General features: G+C 47.9%; 1 protein-coding gene and 1 non-coding gene across 2 annotated transcripts in view; both read left to right on the top strand.

Annotated features, from left to right (window-relative positions):
• The window catches only part of LOC142585988 (protein Wnt-16-like), a 277,621-nt gene that overhangs the window by 20,044 nt on the left and 230,501 nt on the right, over positions 1–27,076 (top strand). The window lies entirely within an intron of this gene.
• TRNAP-CGG (transfer RNA proline (anticodon CGG)) lies at positions 12,092–12,166 on the top strand. Its single transcript has one exon. It is a non-coding gene; the product is annotated as a tRNA-Pro (tRNA).

Raw genomic sequence — 27,076 nt, 5'->3', positions numbered from 1 at the left:
TTTATTTAGATCGTATTTAACTGTATCATTTTGTACCGCAATAACCGTTTCGATGTCCGCCTGTACTGCGGGTGTCCGTTGTCGGAATCCAGAGTGCTGCTTTGTCAATATTTTATTTAAAGAAAAGTTGCAGTGCTCTGCGTGCATTCCAACTCCGAACCAGCAGATGACGTATCACCCGCCTATCAGCCCCTTTTCATAGCATGCATGGGGAAGGCTAGCTGAAGTTTCCGTCCGCGACAACAGCGCCGTTTGGCAACCTTGCGGAGAGATTTGGGAACAGACGATCGCGTCTTGTATCGCGAGAGCGGCAGCGCGGATGCTTGCGTTAATGCGTGCTGCTGGTATTAGTTGACTTTTCACGATGGAAATTATGACCCCGTCATCACTTAAACCACGTGCACTGTATTGCTTTGTCACTCATTGACAGAACAGCCTCGAGGACGTGATAAACCCGAGCGTGAAATTGTAGATTTCCAAGCAAAGGACCAACAAGCGCGAAACTATCAGCGGAGTCCAATAGCGTATTTTACAGCGAACGTGCTAGCTCTATAGTTCTATAGCTCTCTCTCTCTCTCTCTCTCTCTATATATATATATATATATATATATATATATATATATATATATATATATATATAGCTCTATAGGATCTTTCGCGGCGTCGTCCTCATGGAAAAAAAGAAAGACAGAAAAGAAGCCCTTCAGAGACTGAAGCGAACAGTGCATACAGACTTTGGTATCACGCATACAACATGCAGCACAGCATTCGTATCAAGAGAGAACAAGCGCAAAACAAGCATCCAAGCCACGCTGCAGAAGTTTGGGCGAGCTGGTCATCCGGGGACGAAGTGTAACGCGCGAACGAATACGGAGCGACGAGAAACGCGCGCTTACTTCCAACTGGATTTAATACGAAAAAAAAGAGACCTCGATGATTTAATGCATGTTGCCAGAAAGCAGTATTACGGGATAAGGGAGAAAAGCGCCACGTGTGGAAACAAACCCTTCACCGACCGTGGGGCGTCAACGACTAATCAGAGCGCCTATCGCACCAGCCGTCGCCATTCCAAGAAATTCAGTTTCGTTTCTGATAATGAGACAGAAAGTTTACTGATGCACGCACACTTCTCCCGTTTCATTTGTTCGACTATAACCCGAGTGCGAACATCGTTGTGCTTGTAAATTGTCGTGGTGTCTCCAAACACTGGTGTACGGTGCCACAACTACTACAATGTAAAGTCAGAAAACCGTCTTTTCTGTTCCGTACGTTGTAGGCATGTTACCGAAGCCGGTCGTGCAGGCCAGTTTGACCGAAATAGCGTGCAACACAATGCAAAAGGATCCTGCAGACCACCTAGTTCTCACAAACCACATATCGTTTTCGGAGATTGATCTTGCACCCATCCTTCTGCTTTTTGACGGGACTGCTTCTTTTCTCTAGTACAGCCAACTTATGCGCAACAGAAAGCACCAAACGAACCCCGACATGCTGTCCAATCTTTTTAAGTCAGTGAGACACTTGGTGTTTGAGCGGGATTACTGCTACTTTGTCGCGTCCTTCCTAGTTATCTCGGACACCGTTGCCTGCTGCGCTGTCACTGGCCTTCTTTTCTCTGCAGATTTTCTCTGCAATAGAGACTAGAAACGCCTCCGGGCAGGAGGGGCTTATAAGGCTTCAGCCCCCCCTCCCCCTACCCCCCCAAAATTTTTTTTTCGTGCTGTCATGCAGCGCTGACCAAAACAACCCCCGGAGACGGAAACCATTCTGGATTTTATGTCTTTCGTACTGAAAAAGACATTTCGCCGCGAACATTGCGAGCTCGGGCTGGATTTCGTGGCAGCGCCCATGCACCTCGAGTCGCACAACGCAAGGAACCCCAACGGAACGCAAAGTTTCGAGGGCGAGCGAGCCGGCTCGTCGCAGCACCTCGCGGAGGCCGTGGAATCTACGGAGCGCATGGATTACAATTCCGAATGGAATTCTAATTCCGAATCTTTATGGGTATAAAGTTCTTAAACTTTTGATGAGAAAGGTGCACTGACATTTCCAAGGTCGTGCTTTAGAGTTTCCATTCCGGAACTTTGTGGGTTTAATGTTGTTATAAATATTTGACGCCAAAGGTCCTTTGACTTTTCTAAAATCGTACATCGGACCATACAACGAGACAAGCCAAATCAACACACTATCATACAAGTTGACAAAGCACGCAGCGAGGTCCGATGAGACGAAGCGTTGTGGTGGTTCATTTGTGCCGTCACGTCACAGAAAAGGAGAGTTACTACACTGACTCTAGAGGACAAGCTACCCATAGGGCCCATTCATTGAAATTGGGAGCCGCAAGAGCACCGCCATGTTGCTTCGTGCTGAGGTTGCCAGCTCCTGAGACGCTTGCTAGACTAGGTGACAGTAGTCAGTTTTAACCTGGCAACCGTAGCAGCGTAGCAGCATGGCGTCTTGGTTGTAGTGTAGTGATGGGGTGAGCGTGAAGCCGTAAGTTTGGGCTTTATAAGTTGGTTCTTTATTCTATGTTGCGGGATGGTGTGGGTGTGGTCCATGTTGGCCGTGCAGGTGGCAGTTATGCAACCGAAGGATGACCCTGTTGAAGTTTCCGGCGGTATGCGGTTTTCAGCGGTCATGCCTGTTGCAGGAGTGTCACTCGACGAGGTTACGAGTTAGGAGCTCGAAGCTGTGGTCAGATTCCTAGTTGGCTTTCCGCAATTCTCTTCGCACGGGCACGGTATGTCGCAGAAGCCGCTGGGCGCTTTTTTCGTTGCGGGGTGCTTTTCTCGTCTCGACGATAGATCATTTTTTTTTTCTACAAGCACTGATCCAGCTGTAGGGCACATGTAACCGACAAACGGAAGTCTCAGCATAGCACCTCAGATTATAATAATTTAGGCGGCGCAGGAACTCCAGGGCACCCAAGGGACAGTGGGGGGATCAAAGCTCGAAGCAGAACTGTACGTAGGTTGGGGCCGCCGAGGCAGGTGTGTACCAGGCAGTGTTCGCACGGACAGCTCCCCTGGCACGCGCAGCGGTGCCTCGCAAGGTCGAGATACTAAAAGGCACCTGAGCCCATCATTTTTCTTTTGCCTCGGTGCAGTGAGCATGAGTAACCAGAATAATATGGAGGGCATCCGTTGCAGTCGCGAATGAGAGTCATGGCATATGTAGCTGGCGTCACCAGGCGTATGTAATAATAACAGAGTTGGTTGTACGAACTTTATGCATAACACGCTTTGTTACGGTACCTAAAAGGAATAGGTCTAGAGGACGGTGGTGGTACGTTTTTTCCTACAAACACACACACATACCCCTTCTTTTTCTATATGTATACTCACAATTCCTTTCCATGACGGATTGACCACTTCAATTTGTCAACTTGTCAATAACTGTCATAGGAATTGCAGTAATAAACGCAATTCCACGATGGGATTGTTTATTTTCATTTTTTATTATAACACTGAAAACTACATCGAACCTTATTTTGTATATGTGAGAGAAGTATAGGCCTTTTGCACATGTGGATATCACAAACTTAATCAAATGTGCAATACACAGACAAGGCAGCTGCTACAACATGAACTTCATTGAGGGCCACACAACACATACGTAATTAAAGGTGAAAATATAGAGGCAAGCTTCAAAATACGCTATGTAGCACTGTAAAGTGTAACGTATATTGTATGTGTACACTAAAAATTGAAAAAGAACAATGCATCAATGTCCCATTTGCCTTCAAGTTTATTATCAAGTTCAAGTTTACTGAAGTTAATATGAGCATATGTACAACAGGAATCTGCTGACACACCCGCAGTCAAGGTGGCTCTTCGAGGTGTGCTGGCTGCCTCAGCGTAAGAAAAAGAAAGAAATTGGGTGAATGCTCACATCAGCGCCACTGCTTCTTGCCTTTGACCTGCATGTGCCTCCGCGGCATCTTTGTTGGTGGAGTGTACGCAGGTCAGCTGGCATGGCGAGGCGTAGGAGTCATCCGAGAGGAACAGTATCATTTACATGGAGAAGCGGCTGTTCACATTGCCCGTCGCTTTCCCTCAAATGCTTCCTTGGCGACTAGGGTCACACACCCGCAGTCAAGGTGCTGTTCGAGGTGTGCTGGCTGCCCTAACATAAGAAAAAGAAATAAATTAGATGAATGTCAATACCAGTGCTATTGCTTCTTGCCTCTTACCTGCATTTGCCTACACAGCCTCTTGGCTTGCGGCGTCTTCAGGAAGGAGCTGCTGTGGCAAGGCGTAGGCATTGTCTAAGCAAAAAGAAAAGAACATTCCCCCCCCCCCCCCAAATGGGGAATTATGGAAATAAATGCAGTTCTTATGTCTGCTTCTTGCACTGTTCTTGCCTAAAAGTTTTCAAAGACAGTGTCCAGAATACACTAGCACTTTGACTGATTTTGCTTTTTACCTGCAGGTGTTGCTGTGAGATCCTTAGTATGGCTGCGTGCAGCATTGTAACACTTGGTGGAGGCATTTGATGTGGTAGCCATAAATATAAAGAATGATCCTTGTCTGCATGAATGCTTTCAATTTCTAAATGCAGTGGTAACTATCACTATTGGTGCAAGGCCCCCCACATTTATGCGGCAAGTGCCATAGCTCGAAACTTAATTTTTCCTTAGTGTTTTACAAGGTGTTTGATATATCCACATTAGATGTGATCCGTTTCTTTTTATTTATCCCAGTGTGGAGAGAGCATCATTAAATTGACTTTTTTTTATTTTTGCGTGGCTTGTTTTTTGGTTTGTTTCTTAATTTAAGCAGCAGTCTCATGATGCTAAGGTGACTCATGTAATGACAATCATCAGCTTTCGTTTTGCAGAAAAACACATTTCCTGACCCATTGTTTGCTACCCCATTACTCGCATAATTTCGCAGAGTAGTCTATCTATATGGACTTGCTTGACCTCCACTAAAGAGTCTTGCATTTTCAAATACCATTCTTTCCTTAAAATCATTTGACACTTCTCATAATTTCTGTACCTCGGGCTTCTCATACTATACATTCACCATTCTTGCTTGTTGTTTCTGATTAGAAATGTCTTATTTAATTTAGAGCTTAACTTTTACCTTTGGAATACACAGAGGGCTTGCCATTGCATATCAACATAACAGGGAAACATGTTTCATTGAAAATTTGCAAAATCCAATGGAAGATTGATGAATGCAGTTTGCAATGTGATTTGATTGAATGAGAAATAAAAGTAACTCATCTCACTTGGTAAATTAAAGCACAAATTAGTGTGATGTCTAACATATGTTACACTAATGTGGTAGCTTCTCTTGCTTATACAGAAAAATAATCGCTGCGCGAGAAAAAATATTTTTGCATACCTTACCTGCATTTTACCTGCGAGTATAATCAACAAAAATGTGTCCCAGCTGCATAGTGGTATTTGAGTTTATGTCACTATTGCATATGTACGTGTAGTCTAAAATAACTGAATTTTGAAAATGCTCGTAGGTATCTGATGTACTTATCTGCAGTTTATGGATACATGTAAAAGACTCAGCATCAAGTGCACGTGAACGGTCCCACAGGCCCGGAGTCGATCATGCAAATAGATTCGCTGCACACATTTGTTACCAGAAAAGATATGCCACATGGAATGGAATGACGTACAAGGAAGTGTTGAAACTATTGCACAGTTAATAAAACGCCTACGCTATTAAGATGTGGGTTCATGCACTCGATTTCGTCCGTATTAGGCACTCGCCTCTTGATTGCTTCGTGGCACAGAAATACTCGGCATCAGGCTGTTTTTCTGCTGTGGCCTTTGTAGAAGCATGATTGTTCAAATTGCAACAATTAAACAGATTCTATGACTTGCTTGTGGATTGTTTAGTACAATTCCGGTGCGCTGGTCCGCCTGTTCAGCAATCTCCTACTGAAGGACGGAAGGAAAGCTTTATTTAGTCCTGCAAGTAGCGATAAATTACCACTAAGCGGGCCGCTCCCACGTCGGGACCGGAAGGCCAAGGCTCACGGCCACGTCGTGAGCCTGCTGGACAGGCCAGAATTGTTCATTCAGGTCCGTGCTGCGAAGTGCAGCCTCCCACCTGGACGCATCCTTGATCGCCGAGTCTTCAATTCTTTCGCAAGACCAGAGCATATGACCACATTGACAAGTAGTAACAGGGCCTCGGTGCAGCGATTCCCCCCTTTTCGGGCCAGCTTTTCCTCTAGAGTTGGTTATATTAACTATATGCGGAAAAGAGTATCAACATATTTTTCACCTGTGCCAAAGCACCCGTGTGAAGACACTAAAGCCGGCAAATGTAACTACGTTCTTATTTATTTGTTCTACTTTGACTTTTACTCGCGAGGACACATTGAGCTTCTTTAATTTTCCTGTTCTCGCTACCCGCGGGGTGCCAGAGCCAGCCAGAGCGCACGCGTTTTTCTCATGTTGCCCAGACCACCGCGCGGCGCACTTCGGTGAGCATTCGTTTTTCTCTGGCCGCGTGGATTTTGATCTGGCAGGGTTTTGGACGCTTTCTGGCTAGCGGACGAGAAAAAGAAACTATTGTCGCTGGCCGCCATCACTGTGGGGACTCGACGGATTGCAACGCGTTATGCCTGTTTCACATGATGCGATTTTCGTCGCACCGGAAGTGCGATTTCCGTCGTTTGCGACGAAAATCGTAGTCGCACTGCCGACCCCACGATTTTCGGCTGTGACCAAACGGTTGGTTGCACAGTCGCACCGTCGCTGCGATCGCTGCGATTTTCCGTCGAAATTGCGCGGAGAGCTATTTCTCCGGTTTGTTTTGGGAAATGGCGTCTCGCTCAAGTGCAATGCGCGGAGACATGGATTACCGAATTTGGTACGTACGCGAAGGTAGAATAAAAAACTTCTACCGCACATTCCATTATCCCATTTCTACGCGTTCGGTGACACGTTACGCATCAAATGAAGTGCATTTTCACGTTTGCTTCGTACATCTTTGCGAGTTACCACGAGACGACATGGCCTTTTGGGGTCTTCACAATTTTCTTTTATTGAATAGCATACAAATGTCGCGTATACGGAGCAGCTTGAATATTTTCAACCTCGGCAAGGTCAAATGACAAGACAGCAAAGTACCCGAAGTTTCACGTTGTGCCGAACGCGGTACCGTTCAGTTGCATCTTCTTGTCGGTTTTCAAGCTTGAATTTCGCGATGCATCTTGAAAGGTTATCTTACTTCACTTATTAAATTTGACAGAGCAGAAGTGTAGGCTATCGCAATGAATTTTTTACGATAGCATTAAATCCGTGGCTTGAATAAACAGCGTCGTTAACTTGTTTTCGAATATTACATGCACGTTAAGCTGCACCTCTTCTCTGGATAATTTTTTTTTCTTGTACAGATACCAATAAACATTGAATATGTTGCGGACTTTGTATCCTTACTGCACCTGTATTAACATTTTCTTTGAAAGGTAATTAACACTACAGCTAGTAAATGAAGTAAATTATTCGCTTGCTATAGTGGCACAGTGACAACGTACCCTCGTGCACCGTCATGTAAAACTCGTGCAATAGTGCGAAAAGCAGGCAAACAGCCTGTTCTTGGGGGGATAAAACATTAGAAAACGACACGTTAAAGAAAAGTAAATCAAAAAAGTGGAGTGAAGTCAGCCAGTTGCATACCTTCCTGTGAAACGGAATCTTTTAAGTACAAGCAGTCCTTGCACATTCACAGCTGATCAAGTGTGCAGAAACATTCATGCCTTATATGTTTCTAATAACAGTTTCTAATCACATATATTAGTGTGTAAACTAATATAACGATATCCACTGTGATTAATATCTTTATAAGTAATAAAATACCATGCTACTTGCAAGAACATATCACCCGGGGATTTTAGAAAAAAATTTTGCACTTCAACTATACACAATATGTGGTTTATTCAATAAAGGACCACAAACGGCTCTTTTGCAATGACAAGCTTATTCCAAGTTTTACCTACATACAGGCAAAAAAAAAAAGAAACTCTATAGACAAAAATATTGTTCTTCAATTTATTCACCTGCCACTGTGGCTATAGCATTCTGCTGCTAACACAAGGCAAGGGGTTGAATTGCCAGCCATGGAAGTCGCATTTCGATGGGAGTCATAGGTAAAAAAAGCTCTTGCACTTAGATTTAGTTCAACACCTTTTATTGAACCCTTAAACTTCCAAATACTATTGCATAGGGGGGGCATGCTTATGCAAAATCTAACCCCAATCGAAAGCAAAGGGCACAATTGTAAAACAACCATCTTTCTTGATAATTCGAGCGTGTAAGCAATCGTTGCATCAACATGTAGTGTTCAACAGCGCTGTACAAATAAGCATAATCAGGTATAGCAAGTACTCTGTCTGAAATCTGGCTCTGCAGATGTATAAATGTCAAGACATGAATGCTCATACTACGTCACACACACAGCACAAAGAAAAAATTTTTCAAGAGTTGTCCCTTCTGGCAGATATGAGGGCGCCATAAGCAGCAGAAACTTTATTGCAGGCCCCGGGGAGTGTGTAATACCGCTTATGAAAGAATGAAGAGAGTGAAGAGGCTTTTAACAGCAGTACCTCAGGCTACTCTAACAAGAGGAACGATGAGCAAAAATATTTCTGGCAGAGCACTTAAGTTAAACAGTAACTTTTTGAAAGACAAAAAATTCCAGGTGAGAGTTGGATATACATTTGGCTCACCCATACCAACAACACAGGCATACTACAAGAAGTACTACAGTCTATGGGGTACTACAGTCTGCGGGAAAGTTATACAGAAATCAAGAATGGTGCAACAAGCTCTCGACAACACTGCAGACTTTCTTGGCCAGTCTGGCCTCTCGCTTTCTGATAAGTCAGCTCATATCAACGTCCGAAAAAAGACTAGAATCAAGAACTATCCCAGATTGCACATTGTGCTTCACATAGCTTGACAAATATACCCGCAAGTCAACATCCACAAATCCTCAGCTAGTCTAAGGCCATGACGGCAGAACCAGCACGTGGGTGAAACAATTATGCCATGCCTGGATGCAAATTCTACACCTAGTGAAAAGAATAATCTCGAAATCATGAGGGTGGACGAGCGGATACTATAGAAAATCGCACATGCTGTGCTAGTGTCCAAGGTATTGTGCGGTATGAATTACCAGCAGCGCACAAAAAAGACAACTCATTGAATATAGGGATCGGGTATATCAACAGGTCTCTCCAACTTTACCATGCATGAAGCCCAGGGCTATGAGAAAGAGCAAACGAACAAGCACCTAGACAGAGTAGAGTTGCAGCCTGCAGCACTTCCTTGCCTCAAGAGTTCAGAACCTAGTCCCAAGATACTATGACAGCTAGCATATGGGATGCAAACACGACTACCCCTCCCTTCAGAAACAACCTCGGGAGCACCTGAACTTGAAACACAACAGGCCCATATGGTGCAATGTGGGGGCAAACAATTAGACCAGGAGACTCTATGTAACTGCCAAACACACAGGGGAGGTTGCTAATCATGAAGATGCAAGCAAACATCAGGCACATATAGAACACTGATGTGACAAAGCAGTGTAACAGTAGTATGACATTACATAAAATTAAACCCCATATAAGTGAGTACCATTTCAGGTCATCCTACACCTAGAAAAGCTGAACTGAAAGCAATCAAAACAGCACTTGTAGTGCAAATTACACCCTGCACACCTGCATGGATTCACCAGAAACCGTCTGGGCCTGCACATCACACGAGATTGTCAGGAAAACCAGGAGATTGACAGGCGACTTGCAAGCACATGGCCAAGAATTAAATTACAGGATACACAGCCATGCAGATATTCCAGGACACAAGCGGGCTTATAACCCTGACATAAGAACTGAAAAGTGAACGAGTTGGTGTGTAATCATTATTGACTAAAGTGCAACAGATAGACAACGGACAAGAACGAAGCGCTCTGTGTGTTCACTGTGTTCTTGTCCATCGTATTCCTTTTGCACAATAGGTGATGAATTCATGAGACTGCACAGGAGAAGAATTATACCTCCGCCCAAGGGCCCCATTTCACATGCAAATCCATGTGCGCGCGACACACACACACACACACACACACGCACACGCACACGCACACGCACACGCGCACGCACGCACGCACACACACACACACACGCACGCACACACACACGCACGCACGCACGCACGCACACACACACACACGCACGCATGCACGCTCACAAATGTTGCAAGGGTGCATTCACTCGTTACTGGAGTGTTATTACTGGAGTGATACGTTACTGGAAAGTACCGGGCTCGCCGCGTGTTGTGTGGCAATGATAAGACTCAAAGGGTGTAAATGTTTCTTAGAGTGTAGCATGAATCAGTATCAGCAGGATGACACTAGAGATGGACGAGGACTAACTTTCAACTAAGGTTCATTGTAAAAATGTGGCGAGTTATACAAATTACCAGAAAAAGAAAGACATCTTTGAAGGCTAGATAAGAATAGATGCTAGATGTAGCCAAACATAAATAAAAATGTGACAGTAAGAAAATACAGAAAAATTCCAAGTGCAGAACAAAAAATCATTACAACTGCCAATCCTGCATGTCAGCACCTTTCAAGAAACACTGTTCTTATTCCAACAGACAGACTGACAGCTTGCTTATGCAAGCACACTCTTCCAGTTCCATGCCATTGGAAAAAAAGTAGTTTCTTGGAAATTAACCGCATGCGCGCTTGGTGATCACAGAGTTTTTTTCCCTGGACGTACATTTATATGCATTTTCTCCCTTTCCCTTTTTTATGTTTGGTTTCATCAAGCGATAGTTTTTATGAAGTTTTATTACTGTGCTACTTTCTGGTAACCTTTATAAACCACTGCATTTTCACAATAAACCTTTTAATTAGAAGTTAGCGTACACCGAAGCATAAGGGCTATTAAAGTGACTCGTTGCAGTCTAAAAAAATAAAGAATATCCTGGCTGGAGACGACACCAGAGAACACATAGGACGAACAAGAAAACCGAGATGATCTAACAACCAAAAGTTTAATGCAAACGCCGAGTAAACGCTGGCTGACGAGCGATAAATCGAACATACACGAGAATAGAAGCAAAAATGAATGTGTGTTTCCTGAGAGGAAATGCTTCCATTTCGAACGGAGGCCATGCTGACAAGATTCAGGCAGCGTTTTTAGATCTACAGCTTCCATAATTTCTCTAGGCAGCCGATCTGCACAGAATGCTAGCTTCTTCCTCTACAACGCATGCTCAGATGTCGAGAGTGCATTGTAGAGGAAGAAGCAAGCATTCTGCGGAGATCGGCTGCCTAGAGAAATTGTGGAAGCTGTAGATGCAAAGACACTGGGAGAATCTTGTGTCAGCATGGCTTCTGTTACACTTTCAGAGATGGATGCGTTTCCTATTGGGATATGTATGGACACACATCAGTTCTTGCTTCTGCTTTTTGTGTAATTTTGATTTATTGCTTGTCAACCAGTATTTACTCGGCATGTTCAATAAACCTTCATATGTTAGTACGCCTCATGATCGTCCTGGTCTCTAGCAGAAAGGTGTTCATTCTTTTTGTAGTGAAGCTGTATATGCCTAGGCGAAACACTCGTGGTCCAATCACAAAAACCCTAGTGTGGGGGTATGAGCCATTGCATTCGTCTTACACGACGGACGGAAATATTTCTTGTTGGGTAGACATATAAATGCATATGTATTTAAAACATATATTGCGAGACAGCTGTTAAGCCTCAACGTTTTATTTTAGCAGGTAGCGCGCTGAAGCTGATGACGCTGGCCATGATGATGAACATATACAGATGAAGAAGACGATGAGTTTGACAGAATAGTTCTGCGGAAACCGGCAAGGTGGAGAGAAGTAAGTAATAAGGGGAAAATCAGACATCCACCCGTTCGTAGCAATTGCTACAAAGGAAACCCATACGGGTTCCTTTGTAGCAATGAATTACTACATTTGTAGCAAGATTAATTACTTCTCTCCACCTTGTGAGTTTCCGCAGAACTATTGTGTCAAACTCTTGCCTTTGCTTCGAGTTGTTGACAAATTCGACTTCGCACTACCATCTGCTAGCCGCCTGGTTAGCTCAGATGGTAGAGCAGCTGCCCCGGAAAAGCGGTGGTCCCGGGTTCGAGTCCCGGACCAGGACGAATTTTTCTTCAACTGTGAGGCTTTTCTTTCGAGGAATTCGTATGGGTTACTTTTGTAGCAACAGCTACGAACGGGTGGATGTCTGATCTTCCCTTTATTAATTAGATTAAGAAGATGAAGCGGTAATATATAATGCTCACTTCTATCGTCACAGGGCTGGTCTGGTTCCCTCCCCTCTGTGCCCAGTCTGTGGAGAAAATGAAACAATAGATCATTTTTTCATATTCTGCCGTCTTTTTACTTCTTTAAGAAAAAATCTAGAATCAAGATTTACACAGCTTGGTTTGAGTTTTTCAGTTATAAATATCCTTTCTCTAGGAGCCTCCTCTCTTGGAAAGTGCCACAGGGATATTTGCTCAACCGTGGAGGAATTTATAATTGCTACAAAGAGATTGTCTTGAATTATTAAACATTTTATTTTTGTTCATTTCCTCTAGTTAGCTTTACCAATTTTACTATATAATAAAGATTGCCTAATTTCATCCAAATCTTGGCCAATCCCCCACAGTGGGTGTGCGCCATCGCATAGGGAATACCATACCATACCATGCTCACACAATTTCCCCCGCGCGTGGAAGCGGCCAACCTGGCTGCTGGTTATGACGGCAAGCGCCGTCTGAGAGGCTTTAAATGCGAAACATGGACAATCTCTATGGCACGGCAGCGGCCGTCCAAAGGCGGAACAACTGGAGTGACACGATAGTTAACTGGCGAAGTCTGTTCCCGAACAATGTAGGGTCCGATAACATGGTACTGAAATTTCTCGCACAGCGAGGAGCGCGAACTGGGGTCCACAGTAACACTTCGCCGCCAGGGTGGAAGGAAACGACTCGGTGAGATGCATTATAGCGAGTTTTGCGGTCTTGTTGACTGGCGTTGGTTTGAGGCGGGCACGTTGGCGACACCGGGCAATGCGCGAAACGAATTGCTCACACATTGATGTGGACGAAGGCACAGGGACAAAGAAGAAAGAAACGTCGAGGATATTGATCGTTTGGCGACCATACACAAGGAAAAAGGGCGAGTACCCCGTAGTGCGTTGGACGGCCATGTTGTATGCGAAAGTGACGAATGGGAGAATGACATGCCAAGTGGTGTGGTCAGGATTGATGTACATACATTGATATCATGTCGGACAGCGTGCGATGAAAGCGGTCTGTGAGACTATTAGTTTGAGGGTGGTAGCTGAAAGTTGTTTTATGGATGGTATTGGACGCACGGAGAACATCGTGGAGCAGTTAGGCAGAAATGTCCTGCCGTGGTCACTCAGAAGAACACATGGGGCTTCGTGCCGCAAAAGATGGCTTCCAAGAAAAAGGCTGCAGCCTCCTCTGCGGATCCCGAAGATAGTGCGGCTCCTTCAGCGTACCGTGTCAAGTGGTCTACAGCTGTGACGATCAATCGTTTACCGCCAGTGGTTAAGGGTAGCGGACCGTAGAGGTCGATACCAACGACTGCCAAAGGAGCTTCAGGACACAGGACAGGTTGGAGCAGTCCAGCCGGAGTTGAAGTCAGTCGTTTGCGGTGTTGGCAGAGCGAACAGGAAGCCACGTATTTCGCTACGCTGGTTGCAAGTCCATGCCAAGCGAAGCGGCTGCGAATTCGCTCATAGGTTTTACGGAAACCAAAGTGACCGGCAGTGGGATCGTCGAGAAAGGTCTACAGTATCTGGGCCCTAAGTGATCGGGGAATGACAGGAACTCAACGGTGTCCTTCGGTATGAAATACGTAGCGGTATAACATCAAATTTTCGATCTTGAAGTTATTCAACTGCCGACGGAGCGGTGCATAGGTGGGCTAGATGACCCACGAATACTTTCCATAACGAAGTGGCAGTAGGAGTCATTACGTTGTCAAGAGGCAAACGTGTGAGAATGGCTGGATGGGAGCCGGTCGAGAGCTGTGAGCGAAGGGAATTCAGGCGACGCGTCCTGCGGTTTTCTCACGGAAGGGGGTAAGCAAGCAGCGTTTGAGGACCGTGGTAGAGAACAACGAGACAGAGCATCGGCATCCTAGTGTTTTTTTCCGGACTTGTAGGTGGCGTCGAAGTCGTATTCTTCTAAGCGAAGTATCCAACGGCCGAGACGTCCCGCTAAATTCTTTAGCATCGCCAACCAGCACAAGGCGTGGTGATAAGTAACGACCGCAAAGTGGCGGCCTTGCAGATAAGGCCGAAATTTTTGGACGGACCAAACAACGGCGAGACACTCTTGCTAGGTAATCGTATAATTTTTCTCTGCAGCTGCTAGCGTGTGACTTGCGTATGCAACCACACGTTCTTCGGAATTTTGCTGACGTTGCAGAAGAACAGCGCCGATAGTGTGGCCGCTGGCGTCAGTATGCGGTGTTGTCGAAATGACAAAGCACACGTTCGGACGTGAGGGCACGCTTGAGGCCGTCAAAAGCAGTTTGCAATTCGTTCGACCATACGTAGGGAGCTACAGAAGGAAGGATCGAGTTGGTGGAGCGGCGCCACAATGGTGGCAAAGTTACGTATGAAGCGCCGGAAATACGAAGCTAGGCCAAGGAAGCTACGCAAGTCTTTCGCGCGTTGCGGCCTGGGGAAGCGGAGGACAGCGGTAACCTGGTCGGGTCGAAGGCTCGGACACCTTGCTGACAAGGTGTCCGCGTACTTTAATGGTTTTGCTGGCGTTGTGGCACTTTTTTGTATTTTGCTGAAGGCCAGCAGTTGAGAGGCATGTCAGGAATTCGTCGAGGCGCTGCAAGTGCGGATGGAAGGTCGACGAAAATATGATGATGTGGTCAAGGTAGCATAAACAAGTTTTCCACTTTAAGCCCCGTAGTACGGTGTCAATCATCCGCTCAAATGTGGCGGGAGCATTACACAGGCCGAAAGGCATTACGTTAAATTCGTAAAGTCCATCGGGTGTGGCAAAGGCAGTTTTTTCCTTGTCTGATTCGTGCATGGGGATCTGCCAGCATCCGAAGCGTAGATCAAGGCTGGAGAAATATTCTGCACCTTGTAATTAATCTAACGCATCATCGATTCGGGGCAGTGGATATACATCTTTGCGGGTTATTTTGCTCAAGGTATGGTAGTCTACGCAAAATCGCACTGAACCGTCTTTCTTACGCACCAAAACGACAGGTGACGACCAATGGCTTGAGGAAGTGCGGATTCTGTTACGTTTCAGCCTGTCGGCAACGTGTGTATCGATGATCTGGCGTTCAGCGGAAGAAACGCGATATGGCCGCCGGCGCATGATAGAAGTTCCGTCTGTGTGTATGCGATGAGCCGTCGCAAAAGTCTGTCATAGAAGAGGAGAGTGGACGTCGAAGGAGTCTTTATGCTTGGATAACAACGCCAGTAACTCCCCTTCTGCTGTGGCATTAGATCGGCGCAGATGGCACTAGCGAGAACAGAAGCAGGGACCAGATCTGTGGCTGTGGGTGGTTGTGAAACAGCCGAGGTAAGCGCAGAGACAGGCTGAGTGTCCAAGACGCACATGAGAACGGCGCCTTTAGGAAGCAGGACTGGCTCAGTGGTTGTGTTGAGTACAGCCAAAGTGGCCGTGCCGTTGGTGAAGCGAACACGGCTGGGTGCCAGAGCAATCCCTTTGGATAGGCAACGGGCTGACGGTACAACTAAAACATCACCATCGGTCATGTCAGAGTTAACTACAAGGAGTTGTTCGCGGCCAGGGGCACCATACAATCGTCAGCAGTTCGTGAGCGAAGGCGCGGTTCGTGCACGTCGTCGGAATTGTCGGTCTCTGTCAAGTTAACGAGGCGTTGACGGCACGAGATGAAAGCAGACGCTGAAGAGAGAAAGTCCCATCCTAGTATAAGCATGTGAGCACAGGACGTCAGCACTGCGAACTGGATATGGTGGCGTATCCCGTCGATCGAAACTCGAACGGTGCATTGCGCCGATGGCCGAATCACAACATTATTTGCACCATGAAGACGAGCGCCATTGTAAGGTGTAGTAACTTTGCGTAGACGAGAGCACAAGTCAGCGTGAATAATAGAAATAGCTGCTCCCGTATCAATCACTGCTAGAACTGGTGCACCTTCTACACACACGAATAAAGTATTGGCCGGGCACGCTGGAGGAATTGTAGTCTGTGCGAGCCGTGCAGCTTTCCCTCCAAAAACTGCACCATCTAGTTTTCCGATCGGTAGTCAGGAGTGCGGGTGGCCGGTTGCAGGTGTGATGTCGAGCGTTGGAGAGAGGAGGGCGAGCGACGGCGCCCTGGACGGTAGTTGTGAGGCGCTTCGGGAGGTGGAGAAAGGGAGCGTGGGGAAAGCCGGCGCTGGTAGGGACTCGGAGAAAGCAACGGGTTTCTCTCATGGATATCGTAGCCACAGCGTTGGTCCTGTTGTCGTCTTCGGCAAAAACGTGATATGTGCCCGCGAATACCGCAATAAAGACAAATGGGGTGGGGCGTAGGCCGGGTAGTAAAATGCTGTGGCAGGCGGACGGGGTTAGACGGGGTGGTAGAGTCGCCAGATGGTTGAGAGCAGTAGCAGATGCAGGAGGCGCTGTCCGTAGGAACGCTGGTTGCATAGCCGCAACCTGAGCATACGAAGTCGACGGCGAAGGAGGGGCACAGCTCGCAGCGCAGGTCATGGATGACAGCTCCCCTTTGATGATGTCGCGCAGGCCAGGAATCGAAGGTTGAGGCTGGAGAACTGGAGGACTCAGCGGGGCACACGCTTGGAGCTCTTCGCGTATGAGAGCCCGAATCAGCATACTCAGGTCCGTGTCCGAGGAAGGAGGCGCGTCACCGGCGACAGGTTGTAAACGGATGGCCTGCAGTGCGTCCAGGTGTTGGCAAGTCGCGATCACATCGTTAACGATATTCGGATTCTTGATCGCCAGTGCGTTGAACGCGACGGGGGCAATGCCCTTTAAGATATGACGAACACTAGCAGATTCCGTCATGGTGGCGTCAACACGGCGACCAAGGGCGAGGACGTCCTCGATATAAGAGGTGTATGTTTCCCCGGGAAGTTGCATGCGTCCATCAAGCTTTTTCTTGGCGACTTTAGAACGGAAGGAAGGACAAACTTTATTGCTCTATTTACAGCTTTCAGCGGCTAACAGATGTCTTCATGTTTTACTGAAGTCTCCGTCGTCTTGAGTGGTCGGCGCCCCTATTCCAGAGCACCGTTGAGCCTGGCCACTGTTACGTTTCGCCTACGACGCGCGGTAAAGCCGGCGCGGATGCAACGGACGCCGGGGCTTCGTTCAAAGCGGCAGACATTTTGGCCCGTTCGGCGCCGCCGCTACGCCTCCCCGCCAAGCGCGTCCAGGCATGTTCCAATGCCACGTGTCTTCATGTGCGTGTGTGTGTGTATGTGCATGTTGGTGCCCACGCTTGTCGAAGCGCGGCAGCCGGGGAGAGGAGCTCCCAACAACTGTGAAGCGAGGGGGTCTGACAGGCGCCGACACGACGGATGCGTCCACCTTCTCTTCCCATTGTGCCCCAGCGGCGCCGACACGACGTATGAGCCACCTTATCCCATTGTGCCCGAGCGGCACAGTCACGTGCTCGTCTATAGAGGGGTTCCTTCTTGCCCTCAACTGCGAGAGTATAAAAGCAGCTGCCCCCGGACGCCAAAAAAGGGCTCCGATTTCTTCTGTTGAGTAACGTGCCCTCCCGTCTCTCTACTTCGGTCAACCTGACCGCCAACTCTTTGCGATGTTAGAATAAACAAGTTGTTTTGTTGTTACCAGTCGACTCATGCTTTGCCGGGACCTTCGGATGCTTCCAGTTGTACCCCAGGCCGCCAGGCCAACGCTACCCTTGGGGCTTGCGACCCAGGTGCAACAACGGGCGTCAGCGCCGAGTTCCCAACAACTCGCGCCAGCGGTGCGATTCCAACAACTGGTGGCAGCGGTGGGATCGCGACAACGGAGGCCAGCAGCAAAGATATGCAGTTGACTGTATGCTGAGCAGCTCAACGACCATCCGGGAGCAGTGCAACGAGCCCTGTGTGATGACTGGTTGCCTGCAGCGGAACGACTGCGCTGAATTCTTGGCTGCGAGGTTTGGTGAGTGCGGGACTTTCTTCTTCTGAGCTTTGCCAGGCTTTTGTTAGTGTCAGAAACAGAGCTGGTAATTGTGGTTGTCGTTGCTGGCGGGTTAGTTTGCGGCAAGACAATAGTAAGCAGTAGAGAAAGCAGCATTCAGAGCAGCCATGGATTTGAAGTCGTTGCGCAAACCGAAATTGCTGGAGCTTGCAAGAGAGTTGGGTCTGGATGTCTCAGACAAACTCAGAAAACCTGAACTGCTAAAGGCTATTCTTGAGTTAGAGGCTGAGGATGACGAGCTGTCGGAATGCCTTGAGACCATTGAGGAGAGGGAGACTGCAAAAAGACAGGAGCGCGAACTTAAAGAGCAAAAAGAGAAACAGGAGCGCGAACTTAAAGAACAGAAAGAGAAAGAAGAGCGTGAACGTAAAGAAGAGAAAGAAAAAGAAGAGCGTCAACACGCTTTGGAAATGAAGCGTCTCGAGATAGAGATGGAACGCGCTCGTAATGGAAGTCAGGCACACGGTGCAGGAGAACGAGTATTGCTCAAAATGACTGACCTGATGAGGCCGTTTAAGCTTGGAGAGGACATTGGTTTGTTCCTGGTTAACTTTGAGCGAACGTGCGAGAAGCAGGGGTTCTCTCGGGAAACGTGGCCACAGCGCTTGCTCACTTTGTTACCCGGCGAGGCGGCCGACGTAGTCGCTCGCTTGAATAGAGAGGAGGCAGAGGATTTCGACAAAGTGAAATCGAGTCTGCTAAAGAAGTACAGGCTGTCAGCGGAGGCGTTCCGTCGGAAGTTTCGGGAAAATGAGAAAAGCAGAAGTGAGTCACACACAGAGTTTGCGTACAGGCTTATGTCAAACATGCAGGAGTGGCTCAAAGAAGAGAAAGCGTTTGGTGACCACGATAAAGTTCTGCAGTGTTTCGGGCTAGAACAGTTTTATAGTCGGTTACCTGAGAACGTGCGGTACTGGGTCTTGGATAGGCCAGACGTTTGTACGGTGGCTAAAGCCGCTGAGCTAGCCGAGGAGTTTGTGACGCGTCGGGCTCGCGGAGCTAAGGACGGTCAAAAGGGTGAATTTGGCTCGAAGTTTGAGAGGCCGAAGTTCACACCCATGAGAGCAAAGGGGAACACACGTAGTGCGGATGCGAGTGAAAGCAGTGCGACCGAACCTAAGGAGACGGCGGCAGCCGAAGCCGAACGCAGAAAGCGGTTCGAGACGAGGCAAGCGCGCGTTTGTTATACGTGCCAGAAGCCGGGTCACTTTTCGGCGCAGTGTCCGGAAACAAAACCAAAAGTTGTGTTTTTGTCAATATGCAGCACTGACGAGAACATGAAGCTTCTCGAGCCTTACATGCGAGACCTCCTCGTGAACGGGAAAGAGTGCCGAGTGCTTCGCGATTCCGCAGCTACGATGGATGTAGTTCACCCCTCCTACGTAGAACCCGATATGTTCACAGGCGAGTGCGCACGGATCAAGCAAGCCGTAGAAGCTCATAGCGTGTGTCTGCCCGTAGCAAAAGTGCTTATTGAAGGACCTTTCGGAGCACTTGAAACGGAGGCCGCAGTGTCATCTATGCTGCCCCCTCAGTACCCGTACCTATTTTCGAACAGGTCCGATCACCTCCTGCGCGAGAAGGGGCTTTTGTTTGGGGAGGCTAGCGTTCAGGCCTTAACCAGATCGAAGGTTCGGGAGCTCGCTGCAAAGGCGGTAGTTGCGGGGCCGACGTTATCAAACAATGAAAAAGGGTCAGAGGCGCAGCAAACTGATATTCAGAGCACGCCCGAACTGAATAAAATTGAGCCTGTAGCGTTGAAGGCGCCAGATACTGGAGAGGAAATGCCCGATAAGGGAAAGTTAGAAGAGCTATCTGCAGATTTGCTCATCGCGCCTACGTCAGACGGACTTAATAGGTTGCTAAAAGTCAGCCGGTCGGCTTTGATAGCCGAGCAAAAGAAGGATGGCAGCCTAGAAAACATACGCTGCATTATCAAGGAAGGTATCGCCAAGAAAAATGCTCGCTTTGTGGAAAGAGGTGGGGTCCTGTACCGGAAGTATCTAGACCGCAGAGGAGTGGAGTTCGATCAGCTGATCGTGCCTCAATGCTATCGTCAGGATCTGTTGCGCTTGTCGCACGGGGGTTCGTGGTCCGGACACCTAGGAGTTAAGAAAACTAAGGACCGTCTCTTGCAAGAGTACTATTGGCCAGGGTGTTTTCGGGACGCAGACCATTTCGTGAGGACATGTGACACCTGTCAGCGGGTGCGCAAACCAGGGGACCTCTGCCGGTAACAGCCACGGGGTACAGACACATTTTGACTGTGATCTGCCCAGCGACAAAGTTCCCTGAAGCAGTGCCGCTTAAAGAACTCAGCTCAGTTGAGATAGTCAATGCACTACTGTCCATATTTGCGCGAGTTGGTTTTCCTGCGGAAATCCAATCAGATCAGGGCACAGTGTTTACTAGCGCTTTGACGACAACTTTTCTCGAAAGCTGTGGGGTAAAGCTGTTACACAGCTCAGTGTACCACCCACAGTCGAATTCCGTTGAGAAGCTCCACTCCGTCATGAAGCGCGTGTTGAGAGCCTTGTGTTTTGAACATCAAACTGACTGGGAGCTGTGTCTGCCTGGGGTGATGTTTGCATTAAGGACCGCGCCGCATGCGGCTACGGGGTTTTCGCCAGCTGAGCTGGTGTACGGTCGCTCGCTTCGGTCTCCGCTTCGCATGCTTCGAGAATCGTGGGAAGGCAGGGGCGACGACCCAGTCGTGGTGGAGTACGTGCTTAAGCTCCTCGAACGCTTAAGAAGGGCACAGGAGTTGTCAGGTGAAGCAATGGCAAAGGCCCAGCAGAGGGCCAAGGTTTATTATGATCGGACCGCCAGGGCCCGTCGTTTTGAGGTGGGCGATGAGGTCATGATATTGCGCACATCGCTAAACAACAAACTAGACGTGCAGTGGGAGGGCCCAGCACGGATTGTTCAAAAACTGTCAGACGTCAACTACGTGGTGAGTCTGCCAGGAAAGCGGAAAGCACAGCAAGTTTACCACTGTAATCTGCTCAAACCTTATAGACAAAGGGAAGCAGTAGTGTGCATGATGGTAAACGTTCCCGAAGAGCTTCCGGTCGAGCTTCCGGGACTAGGCTCAGTGACGAACAGGGAAGACACCGATCAGGTCATTAGTGACTTAGTCAGTGGAGCATCGCTGTCGCCTGAGCAGAAAATCGAACTACACCAGCTCTTACAAGAGTTTCAAGGTCTGTTCTCTGAGAGGCCTGGTAGGACTTCTGTCCTTACTCATGATATAGAACTTACCTCCCCAGAGCCAGTACGATCCAAGGCGTATCGGGTGTCACCCCGCCAGAGCGATATTATGGAGGCTGAGGTAAAGAGAATGCTACAGCTCGGTGTTATTGAGGCAGGTGAGAGTGATTATACCTCCCCTTTGATTTTAGTTGAGGTACCGGGCAAGGAACCTCGTCCTTGCGTCGACTACCGCAGGCTTAATTCCATCACTAAGGATCAAATTTATCCGATCCCTAACATCGAGGAGCGCCTTGAGAAAGTTAGTAGCGCTCAGTTTATTTCCACCCTAGATCTTGTCAGGGGTTATTGGCAGGTTCCACTTACAGAAGAGGCTAGTAGGTATGCGGCGTTCATTTCACCAATGGGAACATTCCGTCCTAACGTGTTGAGTTTTGGTTTGAAGAACGCGCCATACTGCTTTTCAAGCCTCATGGATAAAGTGTTGCGGAGACAGCAAGAATTCGCTTTACCGTATCTAGACGACGTAGCGATATTCTCCGCATCCTGGTCTGAGCATATGGCACACTTGCGGGCAGTGCTAACCCGCCTGCGCGAAGCGGGCTTGACAGTCAAGGCTCCCAAGTGCCAGTTAGCACAGGCCGAGGTTGTCTACCTCGGTCACGTGATTGGTCAGGGTCGTCGCCGCCCCTCTGAAATAAAGGTGGCCGCTGTGCGAGACTTCCCGCAACCGCGCACGAAGACCGATATTCGGTCGTTCTTAGGTGTCGCCGGCTACTATCAGAGGTACATCCCCAGGTACTCTGATATCGCGGCTCCCCTGACGGATGCTCTAAGAAAGACAGAGCCGCAAACAGTCGTCTGGGACGAGACAAAGGAAAGAGCTTTTAGCGCCCTAAAGAGCGCCCTAACAAGCCAGCCTGTGCTACGATCGCCAGACTACACAAAGGGGTTCGTAGTTCAGTGCGATGCTAGTGAGCGAGGCATGGGCGTTGTACTGTGCCAACGGGAAAATGGAGAAGTAGAACACCCCGTCCTGTATGCTAGTCGTAAGCTGACCAGTCGTGAGCAGGCGTACAGTGCCACCGAGAAAGAGTGTGCGTGTCTCGTGTGGGCCGTTCAGAAATTGTCATGCTATCTAGCCGGCTCAAGGTTTATCATTGAGACGGATCACTGCCCTCTCCAATGGCTGCAGACCATCTCTCCCAAAAATGGCCGCCTCCTGCGCTGGAGCCTCGCTTTGCAACAATATTCCTTTGAGGTGCGTTACAAAAAGGGGAGTCTCAACGGTAACGCCGATGGCTTAAGTCGAAGCCCCTAACGTAGGAATCAGCCTCAAAATTGTTTGTTACTGATGTTTTTCTTCCTGAGGCAGGATTTTTAACATATTGCTTTTGTTTAGTGTTTCAAAGTGATGACATGCTTTCTAGTGCAATTTTCCAATTTGTGGACGCGTTCTAAGTGCTGCTAGACTACTGTAAGGAACTAGGCAGTGGTATAGAAGGGGAAAGAGCCTGGGAGGGCTTAGTGAGGGTTGTGCCGTGCTTGCTGACTGAGCGGTTGAGTTTCAGCGTAGTTCTAACGCTTGCCGGGAACGAGAACAAAAATGTGAACTCTCCCGAAGTCACTTTGCAGTGTCCTGTGCGAACCTGAACGAGAGAACGAGGCCTTCTCTGTGCGCTGCGCTCAAGAAACGTCGAGGGACGCCCGACTTCGGTTATGAGCATCATCGAGCGACATCCCTCCGGACAGCGGATGCAGTCCCCTGACCATCGGGATCTCCTTCCCCCGGCGGGGCGGTCTGTTACGTTTCGCCTACGACGCGCGGTAAAGCCGGCGCGGATGCAACGGACGCCGGGGCTTCGTTCAAAGCGGCAGACATTTTGGCCCGTTCGGCGCCGCCGCTACGCCTCCCCGCCAAGCGCGTCCAGGCATGTTCCAATGCCACGTGTCTTCATGTGCGTGTGTGTGTGTATGTGCATGTTGGTGCCCACGCTTGTCGAAGCGCGGCAGCCGGGGAGAGGAGCTCCCAACAACTGTGAAGCGAGGGGGTCTGACAGGCGCCGACACGACGGATGCGTCCACCTTCTCTTCCCATTGTGCCCCAGCGGCGCCGACACGACGTATGAGCCACCTTATCCCATTGTGCCCGAGCGGCACAGTCACGTGCTCGTCTATAGAGGGGTTCCTTCTTGCCCTCAACTGCGAGAGTATAAAAGCAGCTGCCCCCGGACACCAAAAAAGGGCTCCGATTTCTTCTGTTGAGTAACGTGCCCTCCCGTCTCTCTACTTCGGTCAACCTGACCGCCAACTCTTTGCGATGTTAGAATAAACAAGTTGTTTTGTTGTTACCAGTCGACTCATGCTTTGGCGGGACCTTCGGATGCTTCCAGTTGTACCCCAGGCCGCCAGGCCAACGCTACCCTTGGGGCTTGCGACCCAGGTGCAACAACGGGCGTCAGCGCCGAGTTCCCAACAACTCGCGCCAGCGGTGCGATTACAACACCACTTTGAGAGCATGTTGCACCAATCCTTTTTGGACCGTGAGCACGCCGCTGGTGAGCAGGCCCTTCTACTGTTCCGCACTGGGTTTTTTTTTCTTTGTGGAAAGATAAGTTATTTCTGCACTCCCATGTGATGTGATATTGACACGTGTACTTGTCTTTATCGGGCGACATGTTTTGCCGCCTAAGAAATGTTATCGCACAGCGCGGGACGCGCCTGCATGTATCCGAAGTTTCTGGAAAGTTATCGATGCTTCTATCCGCTGTCTGTTGTCGCGGAACCCTGTGTTATCTGATTTCATCGCTTGACACGAATGGTGTAGAACTTTGTAGAAAGCACACGCGTCCGAACGATTAGTCTGGCACATTCGACGACTGCTGTATAAAAGCCGACGCGCTTGACCCGCTGATCAGATTTTCGACGATCGCCGAGCGTGTTCGCCGCTATCGTTGTGCTATAAGTGTAGCCTGTTTTGTGGGCCCAGGTTCGCCCAATAAAAGTTAGTTTTGTCGTTCACAGTATTGCTACTGTGTTATTCAACGTCACCACCACGTGACAATATAGTGTTGGGATGGCCCCACACCATGGGCATGTGTCCCTGTATTGACTGGGAAACATTTTATATAGGATGTGTAGATTGGAGAATGTTCCTGCCTGCAGCCTTCGCCAGCCGACTGCTTCGTGTTGTGTTAAAGATGGGTGGGGTTGTGGATATATTATCCTTTTGCCTCTGTGATGGTTTAGTATTTCCGCGTACGTTAGTTCCACCGTCATAGTGGTATCGACGTTGGGGGCGCCAAAAATCTGCCGAAGCTGGTGTTTTAATGCCGCCCAGTCAGGCAAGGTGCTCTCGTGGTTAAGAAACCAAGTCCTGGCAAGGTTAGTGAGGTAGAATGCGATGTTGCGAAGCTTGTGCATATCATCCCACTGGTTAGACTCACTCACGCGGTCGTTGTTGTTGTAGCCTGTGACATGTGTGGCTCCTACCCACGATGGGGGATTGGCCAAGAAACGGGTGGATTATTGCAAACTTATATGGGGCACAAATTTCCTAATATCCTATCATAATTGTCCAGCCAGTCGTCAACGTCGTCACTACGAAGGCCAGCGAACATGGTGGGATCGCGCTGCCGCATGCTGACGGTCCATGAAGGAACGACCGGTGGGGCGGAGACGGTGACGCCGGAGACTCCTGGTGGATCTTCTTGGGGCATGGTGGCGGACAGGCGGAGCAAGCAGCGACCTGAACGGAGTTCCAGGGAAACTCAAAGTCGTAGAGGACCAAGGGATCGAAAGCAGCCTCCAACACTTACGAGACAGCTGTTAAGCCTTAACGGATGATTTTAGCAGGTCGCGCGCTTTAGCTGATGACGCTGGCCACGATGACGAATATGTATACAGATGAAGAAGATGAAGGGGTAATATAATGCTCACAATACATTTCTCTACGTATTATTGCAGGGAAGGGACGCAGAGCGGGACGCGGTTAAGACAAGATCATGATGTCATGATTATCTCGCAGCAAAGGTGTGGTGGGCCATTGGCTATACCGATAGTGACGTCGTTTCTCTCTCGCAGCAGAGCGCGCGTGCAGCAGTCTCTCTCTGACTTCCCAATAGGTTCAAAAATATGCCCCTGTATTTAAATATATGAAATGTGCATCCCCGGTGTGTCACTTGGTAGCTACAGTGCATAACAGAGTCATAAATACTATGATTAACGCATTACAAAACACAAATGCGTAAAGTAACTCAGAAAGACTTTGATGGACCCGCTGGATTAACACAATGAACCACTCTTTGCACTTTCCATGATGGTGATGTTATGAAGCGCGATGTGTGGTATTCCAAATAAACAATGTGATAAACCCAAGCCAAACGTGTGCATAACCTCATTAAGAAACAGACGTAGCCAATAATTGAGAAAGACTTTAATAAACCGTCGGAATTAACTAAGTGATAAACAGTGGAGCCACACATTTCAGCTTCGCTGGTTTACCATCTGTACGGGGTGCATAGGCGGTGATTTTTTCTGTTATTGCTTGTTCAGTGTTGTATAATGTTGTGCCGTTCTTCATTTTGTAACTACTTTTTTTATTCCTCCTCACCTAATGCTCCAACCTTGCAGCCGGCGAGGTATATAGATAAATAAATACATAAGCACATGCCATTCATGCATCTGCATGCACCTTGCACCATCCCTCCCTCAACAAACGTCACGGTGTTGATGTCTCGCAGTGAGCGTCTACATTAACTGCTGTTTGCATGTTGTTATGGTTTGTGAACAGTGTAGCGCATAAAAATTACATGATATTAAGGTTGTGACCTATGCGGTGCATAAGCAAACCTTGTAAAAGATGACATGTTGGATTGTTGAAAATGGGACCAATTGTATATATCGCAGTAGTGCGTCGTCTGATATTAGTTAATTTAGGCCAAACAGCAATTCATCTTCACTCTTTCTTCACCCCTTTACTAAGCACGAGGTGACATCAGTTTTCCTTTCCCTAAAAAATAGCTCAAGTTGCGATGCAGAAGGCATGCAGTTTCGCCCTATCTAGTACGTGCTTGATATGATTTACCCGTACATTACCTATATTTCTAATTTGTCTTTGTCAAGCGCTATCTTTCCTAAACGGATGCAAATAGCCAGAGTGTCGGTATTGTTCGAGAAAGGTGACTAAAAATTACAGACCCGGTTTCTATATTACCTGTTTCTTCGAAAGGACTAGAAAAACTAATACTAATGCAGGTTTCGAAGTTTTTTGACAAGCACAATGAAATTTCTCCAGCCCAGTTTGGATTGAGAAAACTACGGTCTATAAAATTAGCACTACTCCATCAAAAGAAGCTTATTTTATCGCAACTTGAAATTAAGAACACTGTTCTTGGTATTCATATTGACTTTACTAAAGAATTTGATTGCATCCTTCACTCTGTTCTCCTTGATAAGCTTGAAAGCTACGGTATTCGAGGGCACTGTGTAAGCCTTATAAAATCGTATTTTCATAATCGATATCAATATGTTGAAATAAACAATAGCCGCTCAAACTTGAAACATATCACCAGATACGTTCCTCAGGGTAGTATTCTTGGCCCGTTCCTGTTTATGGTATATATAAATTCCTTAGTAA

The sequence above is a fragment of the Dermacentor variabilis genome, chromosome 6 (assembly GCF_050947875.1).
Source record: "Dermacentor variabilis isolate Ectoservices chromosome 6, ASM5094787v1, whole genome shotgun sequence".
NCBI lineage: Eukaryota > Metazoa > Arthropoda > Arachnida > Ixodida > Ixodidae > Dermacentor > Dermacentor variabilis.
The sequence above is the reverse complement of the archived record's forward strand: the minus strand, read 5'-3'. Positions and strand labels throughout refer to the sequence as shown.